This window comes from Mesoplodon mirus, assembly GCF_964341445.2.
Source record: "Mesoplodon mirus genome assembly, chromosome: 6".
NCBI lineage: Eukaryota > Metazoa > Chordata > Mammalia > Artiodactyla > Ziphiidae > Mesoplodon > Mesoplodon mirus.
The window spans coordinates 46,002,660-46,028,964 of NC_138982.1; the positions used below are offsets into that span (position 1 = coordinate 46,002,660).

The 26,305-nt window shown below is 50.5% G+C and overlaps 1 long non-coding RNA gene across 1 annotated transcript in view; it reads right to left on the reverse strand.

Annotated features, from left to right (window-relative positions):
- Positions 1–26,305, reverse strand: part of LOC309806808 — a 58,458-nt gene that overhangs the window by 12,765 nt on the left and 19,388 nt on the right. The window contains exon 3 of the long non-coding RNA XR_014294446.1: positions 10,042–10,172. This is a non-coding gene — a long non-coding RNA (uncharacterized lncRNA). The remainder of the gene's footprint in view (positions 1–10,041; positions 10,173–26,305) is intronic.

Consider the following 26,305-nt stretch of genomic DNA (forward strand, 5'->3'; position numbering starts at 1 on the left):
CGTGTATACAAAGCACCCTAGATCACAGCCTGTGGAGTGACTAACACTGATTTCGGCAGTCAAGGGTCTTAAATCCAATTGGGTGAGCCCTGGCTGAGCCCATGCTGGGTGCCAGCATGGTTCTAGGCACAGGGGATTCAGGATGAAGAAGACAGCACCTCTATCCTCAAGGAGTGCAGGGTCCAGCAGGGAAGACAGACAAGAAGACGTGAGGCTGATACCAGGTGGAGTGTGCCTGTGTGCCCAGGGTGCTGTCGTGCAAGGGAGGACAGCTAAGGATGGGGCAAGGAAGGCTTCCTGGAGGAGGTGACATCTAAGACTTGAAGGACAAGTAGGAATTGGCTAAACAGAGGAGGAATGGAAGATCTGTCCAGGTTGAGGGAAACAGTGCAAGGTCCGGGAGGAGTAAGACCAGGTGGAGGGCTCGGGAACTACTGGTAGTTCTGGATGGTTGGATGCATATGCACGAGGCTCTGAGCTTCAAGCAAGCTCTCCTTTGCTCCTCTGTCTCCCTGCAACATCCTTTCTCCAGTCAGACCCCTCATTCCCAGCTCCAGGGCTGCCTCATCCCATAGGCTTCAGCACCTCTGCTGTCTGCCCTAGCTCGGGAGCCACGTGGCTCGGGCTCTTCCTAAGGGCTGGAAAAAGGAAAGAATTCCCCCACCCCGGCTCCCCACGCAAGGACACTGAGTGATGGCCAGGGTTGGCCTTGGTTGTGGTCAGTCTGTGGTAACAGCTGCTAGATATCAGGAAAGAACCTGCTTCCTCAGCTAAAGCCTCCCCACCCCCAGGCCCTCAGCTTCTGCCAAATCAGTGCCCGCTAATTTGGTCAAGGTGAAGTTCCCTCCCCTTCCTGGTGTTTTGCCGCCCAGCCAGCAGGCGGCAGGGACGCCCAGAGCACCCCACATCCACTGGGGCACAGGCATGTGGCCAGCACGCTGATTCCCACACCTGCACACTCACACACGTGTACACGTGAACTCACAGCACCCACACTCACACACGGACTCTCACAACACTTACCTACACATCTGCTCATCCACACACACGCTCGCACGTCCTCGCACGCCCGAAGGGCCTGGCTTGCCTCAGTTCCGTAAGTTCCCTTTGAGGAGGATCAGCCCCTTGGAAGGTTCTGGGCCTCCAGCCCAGGGATGTGAAGCCCTGGGCCAGAGAACCCCAGTATCTCTCACTGAGAGGGTACCAAAGGGTTAAGAGAGAACATTTCCAGGGAGTTTGCCTCTTAATCAACACAGTTAATTCTTTTCCTTTTACAAACATAAATTCTTGGCAGTCAGTAACCAAGAAAGAAAGGGGTAAGAAAAAAATCTTAACCCAACATTAGTCAAATCTTTGCCTCTTCCTTTTTCCCCCCTCCCCTCAAGTTAAAACCCAGGGGAATTCAAAGCAATGAGAGAAATCCCAGCCCGGATGGAATGTTTTTGCTAATATATGTCTGCAAGTTATTTAAATGTATGTTTAAGTGTGCGTGTATGTGAGTGTGTGTGTAAGAGAGAGAGAGAGAGGGAGGGAGGGAATATGAGAGCAAGCAAGGATGGCTGATAGTGTGTGTGTGTGTGTGTGTGTGTGTGTGTGTGTGTGTGTGTGACTAGAGCAGACAGCAGAAGAGAGGAGTCACCAGAGGCGCTGCCTGAGTCCCAGCTATCCTCCAGTCCCGACTCTCCCGTCTAGACCTGATGCAGGACAAGGCCATTTCCTAGGACAGTCCTTGTCCTTCAACCTAGGGTCTCCTGGGACCATAGCCCCTGTCCCTGCCCCTCAGCCCCAGGATGCCCTGGCTGACACTTTCTGCCAGGGGTAGATAACCCACCCACCATACACTCTTGTCCCTTTTTGCTGCTTAGCCAGAGATTTGGGGCTGGAGTCTCCAGGCCTGGAGGAAAGGGACCGTTAAGAGGACCAAGCCCCGCCCCCATCACAAGAGCACCCCACACACATGCTGTGGTCCTGCCTGGACTGGAAATCTGGGCTGAGGCTCTGTTCCGGGCCTCTTGCTGTCTCCTCTCAGAGCTCTCCCATGATCTTCAGAACCCCCTGGTAGCTCCTCTCTGCTTTGACACTCACCTCCTCAGAATTCCCCTGGATGACGGGCCTGACCCTCGCCCACAGACTCCGCCTCAGCAAGGCTCCCCACCTCCAGCCCCAGAAGCACTCCCAGCCAGGCTCAGGGTGCAGGGCTTTGCAGACAACCCCTCGCCGCCCACCCCCGACCTGCCCGAGCCCTCTCTCCTCCGCTCCCTCCTGAGCTGACTTTAATTCTTTTCATCTTTCCTCTGAAATCACTCCTCTGGCCCCGTATTCAGCTGTCTGGGTTCCAACTTCCTGATGTCCAGGGGGAGATTAAACAGCTTTCTCCATCTAAAGGCACTCTGGATGCCTGGGCCACCCCATGGGCTGGCCAGACCTCTCTCTGGCGAGGGGCCTGCTCTCACTCTTCTGAGCCCTGGCCCACCCTGAGTCCTGGGCCTTCCACAAGGAACTTCCCATGCCCCTAGCCTGCCCTGGTCCCCAGAGATTCCAGTCCTCCCATCGCTTCCCCTTCACACAGAGGCCCCTCAGCTTCTCCAGCCAGGCCCAGAGCCCAGAGTCCACAACCTCCTCTGTCACCAGCTTTTGGAAAAGGAGAGGTGGGGGTAGGGACGGGGCAGTGCTCAGGGTCTGGAGTCTGCAGAGAGCGCCCTCGCTCTGCTTCCCCACCCCTCCCTTTCTCCTCTGGCTTCTCTGTTCCTCCCACCCACTCTTGCCCTCAGAAGCCCTTTTTCTGAGAACATGGACATCCGTGGTCTCCCCTAGCTGACAAAGGGACAAGACTGACCAGCTTTCGACTCCCCGAGAGTGTGTCACCTGCCCTGTCCGTCTTCTGGAGCCGCCTCAGGGTCCGGTGCTCAGCTGAGCCCTGGCTTGAGACGGAGCAGAATGGGGTCCGGGGCACGGCTGAGCGGGAGGGGCTGCTGGAGAGGAGGACGGAAAGAAAGAGAGCCGGAGGGGAAGGAAGACTGAGTTGTGCATCATGTGCCATGTGAGCCTGCCTGATATGTAGCTAGGGGAGAGTGGTAAGGCTTAGATCTGACTTTTCAGCAAGGAAGAAACAGTTGCCTAGAAAGGAATCCCTGAGACAGAAAGAGGGAAAGAAGACATTCTATGGGAAGTATCCAGGAACGCCACCTTGTCAGAGCTTCAGTTTTCTTCTGAAATGATCCGGGGCCTTGGGACCCTCGCTTCCTAAGGGCTGAGATGCCAGGAGGACTCTTGGGTCCATATTGGTCTGTGGGCTTCAGAGAGTCCACAAATTCCCTGACATCGTATGAAAAGCCTCGTGGGCATGAACAGTACCATGAGGGGAGAACCTCCGTGGCCTTAATCATGTCCTCAAAAGGGTATCTCACCCCCAAGAAGTTAACAACCACTGGATTAGAGGTTAACACGAAGGTGATACTTGAAGCTGGACAGAGTGACACAAAAGGCAGGGCCAGCGTGGAGCTAGATGACCTCTGGCTGAACCAAGTGGAGAGTCAGGCCCAGGCAGTAACGTGAGTCTCAGGAGCTGACCTTCACTTCTAGATGTGTGTGTAGGGGCAAGGAGGGGTTCCAGAGATGACCTGGGTGCCTGGAGACCCCATCTTAAAGCAGATCTCTGACAGGTGAAATCCTACAGCTCACATGACACCTTCGCTGGACTCAGCTGTTTGCAGGCTTTATCTGCTGGGAACTGTCAAGTACTAGCTGGTGAGATGGTACAGGTGACCCAAAGAGTCCTAGGTCTTCATGGGACCACCAGTGAAAAGTGCACAGAAGCATCTGAGCCCATAAGTTTCACAATGTGTACAAAGTTCATCTCAGAGTAAAACTAGAGTCCACTTTTCAAGGGACTGTGTGTGTATCCAGCACCAAGTCAGAAGAATCAGAAAAAGAGAGGGGAAGGTCATCAATGCCAAGGAGACAATTTGGAGGTAACAATAGTTGTTTAGCAAAAACGTCCATTAGCCCAACCCCACACTAGCCGGACTTTGCACTAACCGAGCTGTTGGACCTCTCTGGGTCACGGTTCCCTCTTCTGTGAAATGATGAGGTTGGGCTGGAGGGCCTCTGAGGGTACCTTCAGTGCCGCCGCCTCAGGTTTTAAGAAATGCCTCCTCTGTCCCCTCCCTGGAAGTCTCCTTGGGGGGAGCTGGAGATTATCCAAAAGCCAAGGGAGTTTTCCCACCCTGCCCCTGCCTGCCCTCCAAGATCACCCACCCAGGGCCTACACGTGGCGCCCTCCTCCCACCGTGTCACTTTCCCTACAAAAGAGGCTGTGGGAATGAGAGGGGGTTCCTCTTTGTTTTTTATTTGCTTGCTTGCTTGCCTTCTTGCTCAGATCGAGTGCATTCGGAGAACGGGAAGTGGGGAGGCTGGCTGGGACAGGTGAGCAAGGAACATCCTGGACCAGGGGTGTCGGCTGCTCTCCAGCCAGAAGGTGGGGGTGGCAGGCTGTGAACTCTCCCTGGGCCCTGGGAGGACAGACACACTGCCAATGCCACACTAGACAACCCCTCAAGCTCCCTTTCTAGAGCCTCATAGCTCTAGAATGTGTTCTTCTACCCAAGGCATGTCTATGTGGTTTGTAAGTGTGTGTCTATAGCTATGTGTGTGTAAACATAGCTAGACGGATACGAATCAGGCTTTATGAGGTGGTGGCACCGCTTCTGCCTGTGGTAGTCAAGCCGCTGCCAGGGCTTCCAAGAGGGCAGCTCCCCTGTCTCTCCCCACAGGTCTCCGTCGTCACATCCGCCTGTGACTCCTTTTCCCCAACTCCCCAGCATCAAGCTGTCATTGCCAACTCCTCCCTCATTTTCCCTCCCCACAGCCAGGCTGTTGCTATATCCTCACTTCTTCCTCCACAGCAACTCTGAAATCTGTTTCTTTCTTGGTGTCCGCCCCCTCCATCAGCATCCCCCTCTTGTGTCCCCAACTCTCCTGCTTGGTTTTTTTTTTTTTTTTTTCGCTTCTCACCCTCTCTGACTTTGTGCTTTGCCTGCTCTTTGTCCATCTGTCTATCCCTCTCCGTCCATGCTTGTTTTGTGTGCAGCCCTGTCTCCCCTGTCTGAATCCCTGCCTGCCTCTCTCTCAGTTGGCCTCGTACTCTCTGGTTGGTTGTGTGTGTTTGTCTCTTTGCCTCTCCACTCTGTCTCTCAACAAGTCACAGCCAGAAACTCCTTGGGAAGCAGTGTCTTGAGCCTCCTTCTTCTTTCTAACCTCACTGTCAAGTTGACTCCTTACCTGGCCTGGCCTCTGAGCAGAGCAGAGGCAACACAGTGCGGGGACGGACCTCCTCGGCTTGCGAGAGCCAGTGGGCCATGGGAAGAGCAGCTGGGCTGGAGGAGCCAGTGATGCAGCCCTGCCTGTTACTAAAACAAGTGGCAGGCCTGGCTCATTTGCATGTCGGGTCTCTTTTACATAAATCTGCATGTCAAGCTGGAGGCCCGGGAGCCAGGTAATGCAAAATGATGCAAAATAAATTAATCAGTGTGCCCTTCTGCAGGTGCAAGCCAGCCCTATCTTCCAAATGACAGAGCAAACCCAGAAGGGCTGGTGTCCTTACAGGGTAGGGGGAAGTGGGGGGCAGGAGCAGGGCGCTGGCCTGGAGTGGGCAAGCAGCTGCTCCAGCTCAGGCTGTGGAAGGCCCAAGGGGCAGCTTGCCTTCTAGCCTGGCTCCACGGTGGCCCTGAGAGACAGGATGGGCCCCCATGGCTGGAGAGAGCTGTGAAGCCAGTCAGCCTGGACCACAGCCTCACCCAGGCTCTGGAGACTCAGACTCCGGGGCTGGGAGAGGGGGGATTTAGGGATCTCCTCATCCAGTGGGGAAACTGAGGTACAGGGAGTAGGGGAGGGACCTCTCCAAGGTTACCCAGCTCTCTATGGCAGGGCCCAGCACAGAAGTCTGGCATAGGGGAGCACTGCCCCTGTGGTAACCTCCTTGGGGTGCTCTAATCACCTTGGGGTGCCCTCCAGAGCTCCCTGACCCAGACCTGGGTCCTATTCCCCCTCTAGGAAAAGGCAGCGTGGGAAAGAGATAGTAGCCATTCTCCCTCTACATTCTCTAGCCTCTGCAAAGTGTGACTTCTTGGTTCCCCTCTGGATTGGGAAGTGGTTCCTGAAGCCCCAAGGATTCTGAGAGGCCCCTTCGTGGGAGAGGGGAATGGGGAGGAGGGTCCCCAGCATCAGACCCTGCCCCAGGCCCAGCTCTGTTCCCCCTCTGACAGGCAAAGGCAAACTAGCTGTGGGACCCCAAACACTCCCAAAGATCTCACACCCTCTCCAAACACAACTCACAGTTTGTTTAAAGGGACCCACAGCAAATCATGTCTGTGCCAACTAGGACTGCTCTAGTTCTCCTCTGCTGCAGGAAGCTGGCCAACACAGCTCCATCCCGCTCTGGAGAGTGCAGGCTAACTGGGTGGATGGCACCTCAGGGGGCAGGGCACCCAGTGGTTAAAAACAATAAGCCACATCTCTGCTTGGGTGGTGGTGCTACCACTTACCAGCTGTGTGGCCCAGGGCAAGACACCTGGCCTCTCTGACCCGAGCTTTCTCATCTATAAAATATGGGTGGTAAGCATTCCTACCCGCACAGCACCCAGCACAGGGCCTGGCACAGAGGAAGCATCTATAAATGGTAGCCATTATTATTACTCTTGCAAATATGGGTATCACAACCAGGCCAGCCTAGGTCAGACGAAGGGGGTGGGAAGCAGAAATGAGTCCAGGTGGGGTCTCTCTCCCACTGCCTTTTCTCCTCCCATCATCTTCTTCTGTCCCCCGCCCTCCAATCTAGTCTCCACATTTGCACCAGAGGGAAAGTACTAAAACACACATATTGTCATGCCACTTCCTTGTTTTAACTCCTATCTGGCTCCCTATTGCTCTTAGGATAAAGCCCACGCTCCTTGACATGGTCTTACAAGACCTTTTGTAATCTGGCTCCTGCTTATCTCTGAGCCTCATCTCTCAGCCTCTTGTAACCTAAGCTTCGGGACCACAGTGACTCAGACACACACGTTGGCGCTCACCTCCAGGCATCTGCATGGGCTGCTTCCAGACCCCAGCTACTCACCTCCTCTATAGTTAGCTTAGAAGTTGCTTCCTCCAGAACACTCCCCCACTCCTGGCTGAGGATGGATAGAAAAGGGCTTACAGAGAGCCTCGTCCCAGGAGATTTTTCTGAGAGGTCCCAGAAGTAGGGATGTCTAAGATAATCTAGTCCAGCATCTCCTCTGGCAGAAGAGAAACTCAGGCCCCAGAGGGAGGAGGCTTCCTCCAGGTTCCCCCCACCCCCTCTCCACACTAGCACAAGAGGAAACCAGTGACCCCTCCTCTGACACCAAGCATGACCTCTCATTCTAATTCTTTGCATTTAATCATTTAATCACCTCTCCCAGGGATAATGAATTCCAAGCCCCAGGAGAGCCCATAAGGCTGTGTGTATTTGGGGGCCAGGGCTGTTTTAGAGCACCCCTCAACCATTCCCATGGTGTCACTATCTCCTCTTCCCTCTTTATCAGATTCTGGCCTGCCTCGTCTGCCAAGTGAGCAGAGCTTGTGACCAGGGGACAGAGGGGCAAAGGGGGCTTCCTGGGGAGCTGTCAATTCAAAGGGTAGCCAAGTGAGAACAGGTCAAGGCCACCGCTGGAGCGTGGAAAGCAAACAGGTTCTGGAATCAGAAAACCTGAGTTCAAGTCCCACTTGCTAGCTGTGTGAAAGGGCAAATTAGTTAACCTCTCTGTACCTCAGTCTCTTCAACTGTAAAATGGGGGTAACAATAGCTCTCTCACCAGGCTGTCGTGAGGGTCAAGTGAGGTGACATATGGGAAAGTACCTCCTAAACAGTTCAACACTCAACATGCCTTCTTCTGAATGAGCCGAACGAGTGAGCGCAGGAAGGTTCCGATCAGGAACCAGGCTCCAATGCCCAGAGTTGACTGCTAACTCAGCCCCCTGCTCCTGCCCCCGTTCTGTACCTAATCTATTACGGACTGAAAGGTGTTGGCCTTATAAGTATTTGTTCCTCATGGCCAGACTTTCCTGAGTGTTATCAGCCTGGCTGATAAGATAATCTTGCCCTGTAGGGCAAGCTCCGGCACCTGGCGTTCTGCATTGCAGGTGACCTCACAGACTTAACTTTTTAATACCTCCAAGTCAAGACAGAGGCTCTCATCTTACAGGCTGGAAGGGGAGGGGCCGGCTAAGGGGGCCTCCGAAATTAATTCTCTTTGTTCCCGAGTCTGATGTCTAGAATTGACCGAAGACTCCAAGTTAACACCTTTCACGCCAGATGGTGACTGGGTCTTTACTGGCTCCACTGAGCTCAGAACCAAAATGGTTTTGAAAAGACTTGAAGTGAGCGCCCTTCTCCTTTAGTTAAGTGCAAAATCTCCATATCTATTTCAGCCTTTGAAAAGTGAAACCCGGGAAGGCAGGTTCCCCAGGCAGAGAAGAGAGGTGTGCAGAATTAATAATCCATCTCGATTTTTCCTGTGTAATTTAATAAGTTGACCAAGCTTATGAGGGGGGACCTGGGCTGCATTTAGCCACTGTGCGAGCCGGGCTCAGGCTGTTGCCTCACTTGTCCACATTAGAGAGGTTGACCAGCCAGGTGACGTGAGTCAGGGTTAAGGTGAAGAGCTGGGACCCATCTCACCTTGTTTGGGCATCCGTTACCATTTGGCGACACATCCCTCCTCCTTCAAACGTTCTAGCCGGGTCCTCGGAGTCCTAGGTGTAAGCCTGAACCACATCTGCCCTCCTGGGCTCTGAGCCTTGGGCCCCACAAGGCCCCCGCTTCCTTCCACCTCTCCCAGCCTCAGGGCGGATGCACCTGAGCAAGGTATTGTGACTCACTGGTATTTAAAGAAGAAGGAGGAGGGAGGAGGGGAAGGGGAAGGGCTTTTCTGGGAAAGCCCCAGCCCTGTACCTCCCAGAAGAAAGGCAACTGCCTGGACTAGCTGCATCCCGACCCCCAGCACACCCTTCTCCCCACCCTCCCTTCCACCCCATTTCTCTCCCTCCTCTGCCGGCCAGAGGGCCACCCCAGGGCTGCTTCTCTCTTGAACTGAGGGTTCTCAGGAATCTGTCTCAGAAAAATAAAATTCTCATAGAAAACTTCAGAATCCCTAGAAAGAATTCCTTGGAACCCAGTGTGGGAAGCATTACTCTGGGCGGTCATCTCGTTTTGGAGCTGCCGCTCATCTCCACAAGAAGTACTCGGGAGCGGGAGGATACCGGTATAGAACATTTTTCCAAATAAGCAGGAGGGAATTCAGAGATCAATGAATCCATCCCCTCTTTTCCACAGATGGATAGACTGAGGTTCAAGGAGGGAAAGTGGTCTGTCCAATGAGCTCTCACCACCGAGGCAGGGCCAGTGGGCCTTCGCTGGGGTCTTGCTAGTGGGGGGTATCATGTGTCACAGTCTAGGGGCTCTGGAGTCAGAGGGACCTGAGTTCAAATTTTGACTCAACTGTGAGACTTGGCCACATCATTTGTAGAATGGGATAATAGTAACCACCTCGTAGGGTCTATAAATGAGATAACAGATGTTACAGGCCTGACATGTATTACTCTACAACTTAAGCTCCTTGAAGGCAGGGGTTGGTTTCATTTACTGCTGTATCCTCAGAGCCTAAAACATGCCCAGCCCGGAGCAGCACTGAGTAAATGCATGTTGAACGAATGAATGCAGCCTATGGTTCTTATGATCACTCTTTTTTTTTTTTTTTTTTTTTTTTTCTGTACGCGGGCCTCTCACTGCTGTGGCCTCTCCCGTTGCGGAGCACAGGCTCCGGACACACAGGCTCCGCGGCCGTGGCTCGCGGGCCCAGCCGCTCCGCGGCATGTGGGATCTTCCGGGATCAGGGCACGAACCCGTGTCCCCTGCATCGGCAGGCGGACTCTCAACCACTGCGCCACCAGGGAAGCCCCCTTATGATCACTCTTATCCTCACTATTATTGCCCAGAGTATTTTCTTGTTCAACTTCAGTCACCTTTTCTTTTCTTCTCCTGGACTCCTTTCTCTGTTTGCTCTTTGTATCGGTGTGTACAGCGTCACTCCTGCGCACACGCACCTTCACACCTGCACATCCCCAGGCTGCGCTGTCTCTCTGCCTCTTCTAACCTGCAGGGGGAGAGGGAGAACCGTGAGGCTGAATCCAAACCCTTGCTTTCCTACCCAACCCACCCCCCACTCAGTGTTCAAATTGCTTCTCCCCTTCATATATCTGAAATCCTGGCCACCCTCCTCTAAGATACTTAGTGCTGCTTAATAAGTCGGGGGGGGGGTGAAAAAAAAATCCCACCAGTATTTTTTCCTTTCCAAGGAAGGCTGCGCACTCGGTTTTTGTTTTGTCTGATTCAAAACTGACTGATGCAATTCCCTTCTGCTCTGACAAATAGGGACCCTCAGCAAAGAAGGAAACAGAGCCAAAGTGAAAAGAGAAAAGGTCAGAGGCTTTCTGGAGATTTATGAAGCTCCCATTCGAGCACAGGCAGCTGGACAGTGCTCTCCTAGGTTCAGGCCATGAGTTTCAGGAAAACAGAAAGACTCTGAGACGCGCCTTCATTTGACTCATTTGGGTGGAGCTGATGTTTTTATCTTTGTTATCTTCCTATTTCCCTCTCCTTTGAGCTGAGAGCTGTGCTCAGTGAGTGGGAATGCCTGCTTTCTTCTGCCTTTGGGGTCCAGGACACTGGGGCAAAATACCAAGAGGTGATCCTTCCATTCTTCTCAAATCCCATCTCACTCCTTTTATCCCACTCCTGAGTTTAGAGTTTTAATTCATTTCGAATTAGTGATCATCTTGAGAGGAAAATGTGTAGGAAATCGATAGACTAGGCTAGATTGTAATATGACATAAATAACTCAACCCTACAAATTAACACAGGCCCACAAGCCTACACCTGAAAGAATCAGACCACAAGCAAATAAAAATTTGCCTAATAATAGAAAATAATCATAATAAGTAAGCCCTATGGCCTTTAACTGGATTGACGTGACTGAAAGATAAATTGTGAGTGAAATACTCAATCCAGACCAACTCTGTAGGGGTTGGTTTGTTTATGTACTCCCTTACTGTATATGACTTAAAAAACAGATTCCATTTACTTTCATCTTCTTTTTAGTGACTTAACTGAACAAGGGTCTCAGTTACTAAAGTAACGGAAATGTTGGCTCTGTACAGATAAGTGGTTTCCATCCTTTTGAGAGGGACCATCCCCGTTTGTCTGAACTCAGCTCTTACTGGGCACAGGGCCCGATGCTGCGTGAGTGTCCAACTCCCTGCAACCTGGCCAAGCAGGGAGCCCAGGTTGGGTGGTCCACCTAGTGGGGCTCCAATGAGCTGAGGGAGGTAACAGGAGTGTCTCTTACATTGATTACAGGCCCTTCGAGTGGAATGGATGTACCTCCTGAGTTGAGAGTGGGCCTTGTGCATCAAGTCCAGTAGACGGACAAATCAAATCTGTTATAGACTGAAGGTTCGTGTAAGCCAAAATGTAATGGTATCAGGAGGTGGGGCCTTTAGGAGGTGATTGGGTCACAAGGATTGAGCCTCATGAGTGGGATTCATGCCCTTCTAAAAGAGACCCAGAGGAAAGAAAAAGAGAGACCCAGAGGGCTCTCTCACCCCTTCTGTCAGGTGGGGACACAGTAAGACAATGATGGTCTATGAATTAGGAAATGGAATTTCACCAGATGCCAAATCAGTTGGCATTTTGATCTTGGACTTTCCAGCCTCCAGAAGCATGAGAAATAAATGTTTGCTGTTGAAGCCACCCAGTCCATGGTATTTTTGTTATAGCAGCCTAAATGGACTAAGCAGTGCATTGTGGAAGCAAGAAATAGCCTGAGGTGGGCATCAGGGCTGGAGTGTGGAGCAGGGAGGCATAGGGCTGAGGATGTTCTTGCCTAGCCTGGGCCCTTAGCCCCAAGAAGCATGCCTCTGCCTTGGCCAACGGAGAGACATGAAAAACCCTGCCTGCCCATCAGTTCAGCGTCTACTGCTCTGTCTGCCCCAGACATTGGCTCCCACTTGGTCCCAGTTCAGCTTTACTGGCTTGTCCTAAGTGGACTTGGCAACCTGGTTCCATTTCTCCTTCATAACTGTCTTGGAAGTCCCATAAGTCTCAGCCACCAATAATTACCCACAGGCACCAAAATCGACCTCCTCCCTGCATCTGCATCCAACTCAGGTGCCTGGGACACCACAGCGCACCAGACTCATGAGGGGGGCGGGGCGCAGCATGTGGAGAAGAGGTGGGAACTAGAGAATAAAAAGACTGTGTCAGGGCTTCCCTGGTGGCACAGTGGTTGAGAGTCCGCCTGCCAATGCAGGGGACACAGGTTCATGCCCTGGTCTGGGAGGATCCCACGTGCCTCGGAGTGGCTGGGCCCGTGAGCCATGGCCGCTGGGCCTGCGCGTCCGAAGCCTGTGCTCCGCAGTGGGAGAGGCCACAACAGTGAGAGGCCCGCATACCGCAAAAAAAAAAAAAAAAGACTGTGTCAAAATGGGCAAGGAGAAGAACAATTTGGGTGAATATTAGAAAGAGCTAAAAATATACTCCTGTGGTGCGGGGTATGAGTGGGCTGGGGAGCAAGACTACAACGTTAAATTGATTTCCAACACCCTTTGGCATAATCAGAGACCCCCCCTTCTGTGAACCCCAATGAGGTGGCCTCAGTTTGATTCTTTTGGCTTTTAGGTGTGACCTCTAAGGAATGACAGAAGAGAATGGCTGTTCAAGCTGAGAAAAATTTATTCAAACTCCATGCAGGGTGCCAAAGCTCTTTTTTTTTTTTTTGTTAGCTCTGTCTTTGCTCCAAGAATGTCTTCTTTTTTACTTCTGGAGATCTTAATGCTTACAGCAACCTCCTGGCTTTTTGTGGTCTAGGAGTCCTGTTTGTCTCCTCACAGTGGGCCTTGCTTCTATTTCACAACATCCTCCCTTTCAATGCTCAGTACTGGTCAGCAGAGGGTATATAGGAAACAATCAGATCTATGAACCAAGCTATCAATATTTGCCTTCCTGCCTCATCATGGGTCACAGGCTCTGATGCAGAAATGATGCTGGATGAGTCTTTACCCAATTACCCAGATACTCACACTCCCAGAAAGTGTACAACACTAGTCACTCCTATTGATCCAAAAACAAAATGTATTTTTCGAATCACTCTAGCTTTACCTCATCTTCCTCCACAAACCTAACCTTGGAAATTTTCCTAGTTGGCTTAAAAAAAGTTAATGACAACCTGAATGGGAACACAGATAGCATATTTATCAAAATTTCAGATGATACAAAATCAGGTAGGGAATCACTAAATGGGTAAAAGAGTAAGGTTCCAAGTCAACCTTGATAGGTTGGACAAAGAACTGAATTTAACAAGATGAAATTTACTACCCTTGGGCTCAAAACCAAACCAAACAAAAACCCAGCATGGCAGTACAATTTCACAATTTGGAAGATGGAGCTAAAAGAGCCACACATTGGTTGCAAGCTCAATATGAGTCAAGGGTATAATGTGACTCTCAAAGCACCTAAGGTGAGTTTAGGCTGCATCACTGGAAGGGTAGTGTACAAAAGAAAGAGATGGAGGAAGTGATCCTGCTCTTCTCAGAGCTCCTGGACCACACCTGATGTGTGTTTCCTTCTGACACCACTCTAGGATGAACATTGACAAACGATTATGCATCTGAGGGGTGGAAACAGGAAGACAGAGAATCTGGAAATTGTAACAAATGAGGACCACGTAAGAACTAAGGAAGTTTAACCCCAAAGAGGAAAAAAGGTTTAAGGGGGCATGAAAGCTGTTTTCAAGTACTTTAAGGCCTATCTCCTATACAAAAGGGAGACATCTTTTTTTTTCTTCCCCAGTTCTAGAAGACTAAGGTAGCTTCATGAGAATAAGTTACAGGGAGCTAAATTTCAGTCCAGCCCGAGGAAGAACTTCCCTTTTTTTTTTTTTTTGCAGTACGCGGGCCTCTCACTGTTGTGGCCTCTCCCGTTGCGGAGCACAGGCTCTGGACGCGCAGGCTCAGCGGCCATGGTTCATGGGCCCGCTGCTCCGCGGCATGTGGGATCTTCCCAGACCGGGGCACGAACCCGTGTCCCCTGCATCAGCAGGCGGACTCTCAACCACTGCGCCCAGAACTTCCTTTTTTAAAAAATTATTTATTTATTTATTTATTTATTTATTTATTTGGTTGCACCAGGTCTTAGTTGCAGCAGGTGGCCTCCTTTAGTTGCAGCTCAAGAGCTCCTTAGTTGCGGCTCACCAGCTCCTTAGTTGCGGCATGCAAACTCTTAGTTGTGGCATGCGAACTCTTAGTTGCAGCATGCATGTGGGATCTAGTTCCCTGACCAGGGATTGAACCCGGGCCCCCTGCATTAGGAGCACAGAGTCTTAATCACTGCGCCACCAGGGAAGTCCCAGAACTTTCTTTTGTAACAGTGAGAACTGTGCAAACCTAGAAAGATCTGCCTGATGAGGTAATGAGTTCCTTGTCACTAGAGATATTCAGGCAAAAGCTTGAGGATCACATATGAGGGATGTTGCAGAGAGAATTCTTGTATTCATCAGAGGATTAGATCAGATGACCATTAAGGATGCTTTCAACTCACAGATATTCTGATTTTCAGGATTGCTATTATAATTTATTATACTATTACTTATATGAAAATATCTAATTCCCTTTGGTAAACTAATAAAGGTGCTGAATTTTAGAAATATTTCCCAGTTCTTTTCACACTCAGTTTCAATTTCAGATAAAGAGCACAGTGGAGACAACTGCCTAGTTTCAAACCTGGCTCTGTTACTTATTAGCTGTGTGACCTTGGGCAAGTCACTTAACCTCTCTGGGCCTCAATTTCCTCATCTATGAAATAGGGATAATAATAGTACCTGTTTCATAAGATGTTATGAGGATTAAATAAATTAGTATTTGAGAAGCACTCAGAACACTGCCAGCATATAGTAAGTATTATAAATGTGTTTGTTAAATTAAAAATAATGTAAAATAGCTGAAAATAAAGAACAGGAATGGTCACAAATTTAACAAATGGTCAAGGATGTCCTCCTCCTTTACCAACTCATCACTACCAACTCATCACTACCAACTCATCTTGGCTGTAAAATAGCCAAGAACCCAGAGGAGGCAAAAAAAAAAAAAAAAAAGAATGCAAAAATCACCCAGGCTCCCTAAGCTCTCAAGGGGGAAGCAAAAGCTTCCTGCTATTGGTTTACCGTAACCTCTGAAAAGGGTTATGTGTTTAATGACACCAGTTTATCCCTACCCACCCCCACCCCCCGCCCCTCCTCTCTCTTCTTGGAGTTGCTAGGAGGCCAGGGGTGTGCTGCATTGTAATAAAGCAGTGTGGGGGAGGGCGGGGGCCAGAGCATGTTGGATATATAGGGCCTGTCCACGGGAGCTTAATATCCTCTTACTGGAATAACTATTGTCCCAGCTTCTCAACAAATACCAACCATCATTAATAAAAGGACTAATAAAAGCATTTATTGCACTCAGGCAATAGCCTCTCTTTTTCTAGCTCCAGGGCCTTGGCAGAGGGCAGCTGCTGAGGATAAGGGCTGGAAAAGTAAGACTCCCACTGCAACCCAGAGATCAGTCCCTGCCCCAGCCCCGATCCAGTACCCTCCCCAAGGGCTGGGCAGCCAGAGCAGTGGGAGACTGGGGCATGAAGATAATGCATCACTGAGGCATCAGACCCCAGGGTGCTTTTTAATCATAAATAAGAAAAGATTGTCTTATTATGATGTTTTTTCAAGAAGCTTAAAGCACTTCACCTTGAAAGATTATTATTTCCATTTTACTGAGGGGAAAATGAAGACACAGAGGGATTTAGGGGCTCACTCAGCCATATGATGTCTGGCATCCTTGCCAGAACTAAGCCTAGAATCCAGTGTTCCTGACTTCCAAATCCAGGACCATTTTGAAATTTTAAAAAGGGCGAGGCTATATCTATCTCTGTCCAGCCTCCGATGGGGTATCAGTGAACGCTGTGATCATCATGATCGCTTCTCTAAATTGTTATAGTTGTTATTATAATCACTAGTGGGTAGAGTTGAGTGGGTGGTAGATACCAGATAATTACAACCCCAGAATTAAAGTGTTGAATCTTTACTTTTCCACGGCTGCTCAGAGATGAAAATGAAAGCTGGCTTTCAGGGAACCCTGGGAAGAGCCCTAATCTTGAGATAGAGTGAATCCAGGGGGGTAAGGCAATAGAGAAAGGCCAGAAAAGGCCTAGGAAGCCAGCCTTGGAGATCCAGGGATCCCTGACTGTGGATGGCATAGCTGCGCAGGAGGCTGTGAAGGCACAGTCAATCCACCAGGTTCAATTCCTGGCTCTGCCACTCCTTTGTTGTGTGACCATGAAAAGGTTACCTAACCTCTCTGAACTTTAGGTTCCTCATCTGTAAAATGGGGCTAATAATCATCCCTGACCCCTAAGGCTGTTGTAAGTAAGGATTAGAGGAAAGGCTGTGAGAACTCAAAACAAACGAACAAAAAAAAACCTGAGCCTAGAGCTTGCCAGTAAGGAGGACCAGTAATTGTGGTCCTGCGTGACTCTCCTGACATCAGGATGACATTGGGAAACAGAGTCTTTTTCTCAGGACTGCCCGGGCTCAGCAGAGAATAACTTGGGCCTCAGTTTCCCCCTATTTAAGACAGGACAACAAAATCTCTGCCCTCAGCAACTCCCTGCCCCTGAGGGTTGTTAGATAGATGGAGGAGAGATACCATCCTGGGAGGAAAGGTGGGCATTAATAACAGCACCCTGGGGCTTCCCTGGTGGTGCAGTGGTTGAGAGTCCACCTGCCGATGCAGGGGACATGGGTTCGTGCCCCGGTCCGGGAAGATCCCACATGCCGTGGAGTGACTGGTTCTGTGAGCCATGGCTGCTGGGCCTGTGCGTCCGGAGCCTGTGCTCCACAACGGGAGAGGCCACAACAGTGAGAGGCCTGTGTACCGCAAAAAAAAATAATAATAATAAAATAAAAAATAAAAAAAAATTTTAAAATAACAGCACCCTGGATCTCTATTATTATTGTCATTATCCTGGCTCTGTCCAGTAAGCAGCGGGGACCTAGGTGATTCACTGTCTGCATGCCACAGTCCTGGTCCACCTGTTGGGACTTGCCCATCTGCCAGGATTCTTCCACCTAAGAGGCCTCTGCCTCTTTTCCAGCTCTTATTGGCAGCTCAGGGTCCTCCATCACTGGATGGGATGGGGGCTTGAGGGGGACATTTGGGAACAGAGTGCCCAGCTCAGAGGGGCTGGGATTCCTGCACCATTGGCTGCAGCCTTGCCTCACATCAGCAGCCACAGAGTAAGCCTAGGGTATGGGGGTGATGGAGCTAGGGCCCCTGGAGGTTGTGAGGTTCAGACCAACCACTCCTAGAGAGATCACCCAGTTCCTTCAGAGGAGCCCTGGGGATGACAGGGACCAGGGAGAGAGGGGTTCAGGCCTGGGTCTGTCCCTGTGGCAGTCCTGCTGGGTAGGATGGGGTGGAGACAACGGTGTGAGGGGCAAGTCCCTATCCACCTCTAGGTGGCCTGCTCTGAATGGCAGAGGCCTGGCATAAGGAACTGCCTGGAAGCTGGGTAGCATCAGAGGATGGTTCTTAAACTCTGTAACCCAAATGCCTGGGTCCTAAGGACTCAACAACTGCTGGGGCTAGGGAAAGGGAACTGGGGTGCTTCTGACAGCCACGAAGCACCCCCCCACACACACCCAGCGCCTTGCAAGCACTCTATAAATGTGATCTGAACATCTGTGACTCACCCGCACACAGCCCTGCAGTTTCGTGGTGAGGACACAGCTAATCATAGCTGGTGTTTGCGGAGGAAGAAGGATTTTGCCACAAGCTCCATGACAGACTCTCTCCCTCCTTCTCCAGGATGGCACAGCAGGTATGACTGGCCGCCAGTTTGGCAAGGAGGAGTTTCTGCCTCCCTGAGGATTGGTCCTGCCTGTGGGAAAAACACACCCCCAGAAGAACCATTTAGGTCGGGGTTGGTTCCCTGGTTTCTGATCAGGGGTTACACCAGGAAGATCATAGCTGGAATCCCTAAGATCTATCAGTGATGTTTGTTTTGGTTTTGTTTTGGCTTGTTTACATTAGGGCTAGAAGGGACCCAATTATAGGACATATGGCTGTATCCGTCACTCTAGATGAGGAAACTGAGGTCTAGAGAGGCTGATGTGACTTATCCAAAGTTATCTGGAGTCTTAGACGCAGAGCTGTAGCCCCGACTCCAGATTCAGTGTTCTTTCTATGGACTCTTCTAGGTCTATTTTGAGTCCCTGAGAAACAACAGCAACAACATCAGCTACCATTCTTCGAGCGTTTAATATGTTCCAGTTACAAGATTAGGTGGTATGTACATTACATCAGGCTGGAAATATAGACGAGGTGGGACCACATCAGAGAGATGGTTCACTTAGATCAACTGTATGTTTTCTTTCAGGTCTGAGGCACAATGATTCTGTGGCAAACATTTTCAAATTCTCAGCCGTTCAGGCTGTGCTGCTTTATCAATTGACTGAGCATTTTCTATATGCCAGCTCTCCACTGGGTCCTGGGAATCCAGAGATAAAATAGGACAGGGTTCCTCACGGTGCACGAGAATCAATGATTTACTAGAGTTATAGAAAAGGGGTCAGGAACATAGTAAAAAAGAAAAAAAAAAGGTATCCTGGGAAGATGGAGAAGGCTTCCTGATACATTTAGGCAGGGTTTTGAAGGCTGAGTAGGAGTTTGTTAGTGGGGCTATGAATGGGAGAGATGAAGTACATGCAGAGAAAATAGCATGTGGAAGAGCTGTAGAGTAAGTGTTATGTGTGTTTGGAAACAACAAATAGTTTGAGACAGAAAGTAGAGGGATGAAGGGCAAGGTGGGAGATGATACTACAGAGGTGAGTTGAGGCCAGCCTGAGGAAGGTCTAATGCCAGGCTAAGGAGGGCACCACTCCGGATTTCTGGCTTTGGAGGTCTACTTTGGAAGGACTCTGAGATTCTCGTTCCTAGCTCATATATATATATATATATATATATATATATATATGATATATATATATATGATATATATCATATATATATATTCTACCTCTGATTTGGCCTGTCTCGCCCCCACCTCCCTGTTGGCCTGGGCACCTGTGAGTGTGTTTGTCCACCTGGAGCACTAATGAGGCCCTCTGGAGACTCTGACACCAACCGCCAGCTGTGATCACAACTGCCAGCTCTTTGCCTCTGCACAAGAACTTTCTCGGCGCTCCTCTGGTGTTCCCCCCATTACTGGGTGTTAGTGGAGTCCTTACCACATGGCATTCTGCTTGGTCAGATGGCCCATTCAGCGGGGCATGTGAGGAATCCCCAGCTGGGCCATGGAACCACAACAACCCCTTCCCTGTCCCTGTTCTGGTCCCAGCTCCTGGCCCACCTCAAACAAGGCTCTGCCCCCATCAGAACTACCTGCCCCCCAGCTCCCACCCCAGGTGTTTTCAGCCTTCCTTTCAGAACAGCATGCCTTCCCTGCTTCATCCTGGCTGGCTTTTCGGCCCATCCTGCCTGGAATACAGTGGCATTCTTAGTTCTTCCAAAGTTGAGAAAAGGAGATCCTCACCTCCATATGTATATTTATTTTTAAACTCAGATAATCATCCTGAAGGAGGTTTCCTGACAGAGGAAAGAAGATGCATTTTGGAGACTGACAGGCTTGAACCCTGCCTGTGTGAACTTTGGCAAGTCACTTCACTTCCGTGAGCTCCAGTTCCCTCATCTGTAAAATGGGGACATCAGCCCTCATTGCACAGAGATTAAATGAGCTAACACGCAGGAGGCCAATCAAGGAAGGACTGAGTTAAGCTGAGAGACACAACAGGAAAGGACACATTCCTTTGCTTCCTTTTAGAACAAGTATCCTTAGCTTCTTGGACCTAAAAAAACATAAACCAAATGGAGTGTATTCAATCAGGGCTTCGAGCTGTTGCAGGTGACTCAATAGTGACATGGGATAGAGCCCATCCTCCAAAAGGCCCCCCAGCCCTCTGCCAACCAGGGGAAGATGTGTCCTTCCTGTTCCAGAGGGAATGAAAGGCTCAAGCCAAAGCCATCCTCCAAGGCCCTCAGACAGGTGGCTCCCAGGCCGACCTCTGACTGGCCCATAAGCTCCACAGTTTCATTGTTCCGCCCGGGCTGTGGGCTGCAGGGCTGGTTGGTGGAGTTGGCTTAGAGAAGGATATTTCGTATTCGGCTTTTGGAATGACTAATGAATGAGCTGTCTCCACTGCAGGAGAATTATGCCACTTAAGCAAAACCCAGCCGAGCTGGTCGGCTCAGAGATAGCTAATAGGAAATGCCTGTCAGAACACTGATGCTTCAAAGCCAAATATATTCTCACTGTGTTCTCTGTTTGCTAAGTTTACTTTATGCAAAATATAACTCAGCTGAAAATATGTAGATGGCTCACTCCTTCCCTCTGGAAGAAATGGAGACAACGAGGAGGAGGGCAGTTCCCAGTTAACCCAACTTGTCCTGCCAAGCCTAGGAAGAGCCAGGCCCTTGCTTGGCCAAAGAGCACAGACTCAGTAGAAAGTCTGTGCCACTAATGGGCCCATAGCAACCACAGTCCTCAAAATAGAGGCAACTGCCCTCCCACCAAGCTTCCAGACAATGGGAACAGAGGGAGCGTGGGCAACAGTGAGCACAAGTGGCCCAGCCTGCCACTTTGTGAAGTTGAAGGGGCCAAAAAGGGCCCAGGTAGGCACCTGTGATTTCTGTCCTGTGGTGGTCTTACCCACCCATCCCCCCCTCCCAGGTGAGACACAAAGTTCTCCAACCAAGAAGCAACGAAGAAAAGTCAGTGCCCTCCAGAACCCCAAACTGGGTGGGAGCACCTTGGTAATGGAGTTGATGCTGAAGCAATGTATCCTGTAGGAAGAGCACTGGATGAAGAGTCAGGGCGTTTTGAAATGCCTCTTCTCGCGTGCGACCTTGCAGGAAACACTCATCTCTCTGAGTCTTGGCTTCGTCATTTATAATTGGAGAGATTGGACCAGCTCAGCAATATCTGGGGGTCACAATGACCTACCACTGTCTATTATACATGATAGGATGGAGGCAGGAGTGTGGAAATAGGACCCACTTCTCAATTTCCTGGCCCTCTCCTCTCTCAAGGATTGCCAGGGGTTGCCATGAGGAGCTGGATAAAAAGATGGGATCATCTTTCAAGAGATACCTGAGATTTCTCAATACCTGAAGTGGGAAAGATCCCTGAGGCCATGACCAGGGACTTTAGTGTGAGCAGTTGCCCTGCCGAGGACGATAGGGACTCCTACAGTGTTTGTCTTGTAAACGCCTCACTACCCTACAGCCACAGTCACCAAGCCACTTGGCCACAGCTCAGCCCCTCTTCCCAAACACCCTGCCCAGATAAGGGGTCTGGCCTTCCTCAAGAAAGGCATTTGGGTTTATTCCTTCAGGATCGCAGCAAGAGCTGGGCCTAAGAATCCTAGGGCTTCTTAGAATGACCTGGAGAATAGGCAGCACCTACAATGTGCCAGGCAGGATGGGATGCAGACAGGAACCAGACCCAGATCTGCACTCAAAGAGCTCCCGTTTCATTGCAAGATGGGCACATAGGGAGGAAAAAAAGAATGCGGGAGGGTTCATCCCAGGCTGACTTTAAGCACATTGGAAGCTCAGAGAGACAAAGCCCTCAGGCAGCTGCTGAATGCCTCTGAGCTTTAGTCCTCATCTGTAAAATGGGGATAATGATTACCTGCCTTAGAGGACCAGCCAGACAGATGCATCTAAATGCCTAACACACCTCCTGGCACGTTTTAATCATTTGATAAAAGGCAGCTATTACTGTTTATTGCCATGGCTCAATGGAGAGCTGCTCAGCAGAATGGGTTCCAGGTGAACAGAGACTCATCCACCCCTTTAGCGCTTGGGGCCAAGCCTGGGGTGTCTGGACCCCCTGGCAGGCTCTTCCTTGGCTGCCAGCCATCACTCCATTTACCCCAGTTTGCCTTTTCTTTGTGTGCAATGAACATAGGAAAGCCCTGGCTTACAGTCCTCAGAGTTGGCTTCAGAGCATGGGAGGCCTTCGGTGAGATGGGAAGAGGGGAGGGGCCGGATGTCTTAGGAGGAATCAAGTGGAACAGCAAAACCAGGGACGAAAGGCGTGGGTGTGGGACAGTGGGTCTGGGAGCAGGGGCAGCTGGGATGTCTCAGTGTCCCCCACTATGTCTTACACATGGGCCCCCGCCTTTTATTCTTAGTTGAGTGACTGGTTTTGCTCTGAGTGGCGCAGAGTCCGAGTTGGGAGATGCTGGGAAATAAAGGCTGGATAATGTCTCATCAAGTGGGGTGAGGGGGTGACTGGGCCACGTTGCAAGACAGGACCTAGGGCTTGTGGGGAGCATGCGCTCCTTGGGGATCAGAGGGAGACAAGGGGTAGGAGTCAGTTCAGATAGACTCAGGCAGCCATCAAATGGCAGAACAGGGCAGAACCATTTAGCAGGTCAGCAGGGAGCAGGCAGCCAGCAAAAAGCCTCAGCCACAGTGCCCAGGAGGCCCGGAGGCAGGCTCGGTCAATCACAGGGACTGGCCCCAGAATGTGAGGGTCCCAGGGCCACAGAGAAGAGGTTATCACTGGTGGATAGAAGCAGGGGAGCTACATGATGCCCAGGAAGCCAGGCAGAGGAGCTGAGACTCACTTGGGCCACCTTAGAAAGCCATGTAGTTATAAGAGCGGAGTGTCATAGCCTGTCGAGCTCGCAGGGGGATGGCGGGTGGTGAGAATCACACAGGGACTTCCATGCACAGGAAAGAGCAGGGGTTGGGCTGTGGAGGAAGCTAGGCCAAAGGAAGTGACTTGGCTGCCAGGTGGCCAGACATGCTAAGCACAGCAACCAAAGGGGTAAGCGAATGTGGCTCAGTTCAGGTCAACCTGGAAGGCTGGTCCATCAGGCGGGTGGGGTTGGGCAGCAGGAGTCCAGAGGCCAGAAGGCAGGGGCAACCAGGTTCTTGGTGGCCGGACCTCCGCTAGAAGTGGGGTGCAGCAGGGGAGGAGAGGACTGTCAGGGTCTCATTCCCAGTCAGATGGCTTTGGCAAGAGTAAGAAAGAATATGAGCTTTGGGGCTTCCCTGGTGGCGCAGGGGTTGAGAGTCCGCCTGCCGATGCAGGGGACACGGGTTTGTGCCCCGGTCCGGGAGGATCCCACATGCTGCGGAGCGGCTGGGCCCATGAGCCATGGCCGCTGGGCCTGTGCGTCCAGAGCCTTTGTTCCACAACGGGAGAGGCCACAGCAGTGAGAGGCCCGTGTACCGCAAAAAAAAAAAAAAAAAAAAAAGAATATGAGCTTTGGACTCAGACACACTTGGTTTGAATCTTAGCTTCCTCCCCTGAATAGCTACTGGACATTGGAGGTGACAATCTCTCAGTTTTCTTAGCTATAGAGATAATCCTAGCACCTGCTTCTCAGGAGTGGAGATTAAATAAGGTCATTTGTGGAGCTTCTGGCATATATAGATGCTCACAGAATTGCTCCTGTTCTTACTATGATTATTAGCCCCTGAGATTGTCAGGTTCCCCGAAAATGAGGAGGGATTTCTAGGATTGATGGGTAGAACATGGAAGAAGCCTGGCCCCTGTGAGGAAGGGCAGTCAAGGAAAAAATCACAAAGTCTCCAACCGCAGATAAGCCCCCGCTCAAATCCCTCTTCCACAGGTGTCTAGCTGAGACCTTTAGCAAGTGACTTAGTCTCTTCAAGCCTCAGTTTCTTCATCTGTAAAACAGAGACACCAATATCTGCCTTTTGAGGTTGCTGTGATAGTTAAATGAGACAATGTACATGGAATGCCCAACCCAGTAGGTGCTTTGTTAATAGCTACTCTATAGATGAGGCTGATATGTGAGGGAGCGGAGGAAAGATGGGACCCAGGGGGCTTTTGGGGGCCCAGGAATCCCCCCCAGATCTTGGGTCTACTGCAGCAGAAATACTTTCTCCCTGCAGAAACTGAAGCAGCCAGAGCTACAGGAGCTCCACAGGCATGTACCCTATAACCACACAAGCATACTCTGATTGGATTCTACCTGCCTGTACAGGACTGGCTCAGGAGCTAGGAGAGCCATGTGTGATGGTGGAGGCCAGCAGTGGCTCCAGCTTGGAGGGACCCAAGAAGAGGGAATAGGGGAGGGGCTGGTGGAGGAAAGAGAACTTTTCATTGATTCAGTAAGTAAATAAGTAAGTACTGATTGTGCACTTCCTATGGGCTGAGTCCTACAGACACCATGGTGAACAAGACAGCCGTGTCTCTGTACCCCCAAAACTGAGCCTACTGGGGGAGCAATGAAAGGGAAACTTTGGGAAGATCATTCAGTGGCTACGCTCGGGAAATAAAGTACAGAGCCTGTGCAGGAGTGCTTGCCTAGGTCTAGTAAGAGAGGATGAAAGCTAGTTGGTGGTCGAGGCTCCAACTGTGTCCTGGAGGGAAAGGCAGCAGACAGACCCGGCTCTGCCCCTGACCAGCTCCTTGGCTCTGGACAAGTTAGTTTTGGGGTCTTCAGTTCCCTCCTCTGTAAGACGCGAAGAATGGTACCTGCCTCACAGGGTTTGGGTGACTATTAAATTAGGTGACACATAGAAATCTTGGCTCTCAGTAATGGTCAATAAGTGGGGACTGGGGGGCTTCCCTGGTGGTGCAGTGGTTAAGAAGCTGCCTGCCAATGCAGGGGACGTAGGTTCAAGCCCTGGTCTGGGAAGATCCCATATGCTGCGGAGCAACTAAGCCCGTGCGCCACAACTACTGAGCCTGCGCTCTAGAGCCCGCGAGCCACAACTACTGAAGCCCACGTGCCTAGAGCCCGTGCTCCGCAACAAGAGAAGCCACCGCAATGAGAAGCCCACACACTGCAACAAAGAGTGGCCCCCGCGCACTGCAACTAGAGAAAGCCCGCGCGCTACAGCGAAGACCCAAAGCAGCCAAAAATAAATAAATAAAATAAGCTTATTTAAAAAAATAATAAATGGGGGCTATTGTTAATAAGAACATTAATAACTAGGTGAGGGACTTCCCTGGTGGCACAGTGGTTAAGACTCCACACTCCCAGTGCAGGGGGCCCAGGTTTGATCCCTGGTCTGGGAACTAGATCTCACATGCATGTCGCAACTAAGGAGCCCGACTGCCGCAACTAAGACCCAACACAACCAAATAAATAAATAAATATTTTTTAAAAATTACTAGGTGAATCTAGAAGTCTCGTTGAAGGAATAAATGACAAGACTTGGTGGCTGCGTGTGGGAAATATTTTAGTTGAAACCCCGGGCAATTGTAAGGTGATTGAGTATCATTTGTAGGTCTGAGTTGGAATTTCCTGCTGGGAAAGAAGGTATGGACTGGGGTGGAGTGGGGAGGCCGGTCCCAGCTGAAGGAGAATTCTGAAGTCACGTCAAGCGAGGATTTACAGTTCAGTTTAGGGAAAAAAAGACTTAAGTTCAGCCTCTGGGTTAAACACTTCCACATTTATTTTCTCCTAGATTCCCACAGACAGCAGGTGGAAGACATCCCCCAGAGCCAGAGTCAGCACTGGATGCCCCTAGCCCTTGGCCCAGGTCAAAATGGGAGAAGGATCCTGGACCAAAAGCATAGTGTGGAGTGAAATGGCTGCTCAGCTAACATCTTTCCTTACACAGACTGAACAAAACCTCAATAAGCACACCTTTTTTTTTTTCCTTTTAAGTGGCAGTCCTATTGTAAGTAAGGGGCTTACAGGACAAGGCCCCAGAGAGAACAAAGGAAACACTCCCACCAACTCTCTTGCCAGGAATGAGCTGAAATTTTCGGAGAAGTGTATGAGCCAAAATTCTCAGGGAGAAATCCCAGAAGACTGTCCGTCAGGTGAGAAAATGTAGGCAAAATGTAAAGTGTAAAATGATGAACCAGAAAATCATCCAGCAAGCCTGCGCCCAGCTATGTCTTAATGAGGCAAACTCCAAAGAAGCTTTTCCTTTAATCAGGCATTTGAAACAAAATGCTGCTAAGAAGCCCCCCCCAACCCACCCCCACCACCCCTCCCACCCTTATGTGTTGCCATGACGACCCAAGTTCTTAGGACTTGAAAGAACTACCTCAGCATTTCCCTCTAAAACAAAAGAAAATTATTCCAGGTTTCAGGGCAGAGAACTCCAAGGAGTGGGACCTGTTACTGGAGAGCAGGTT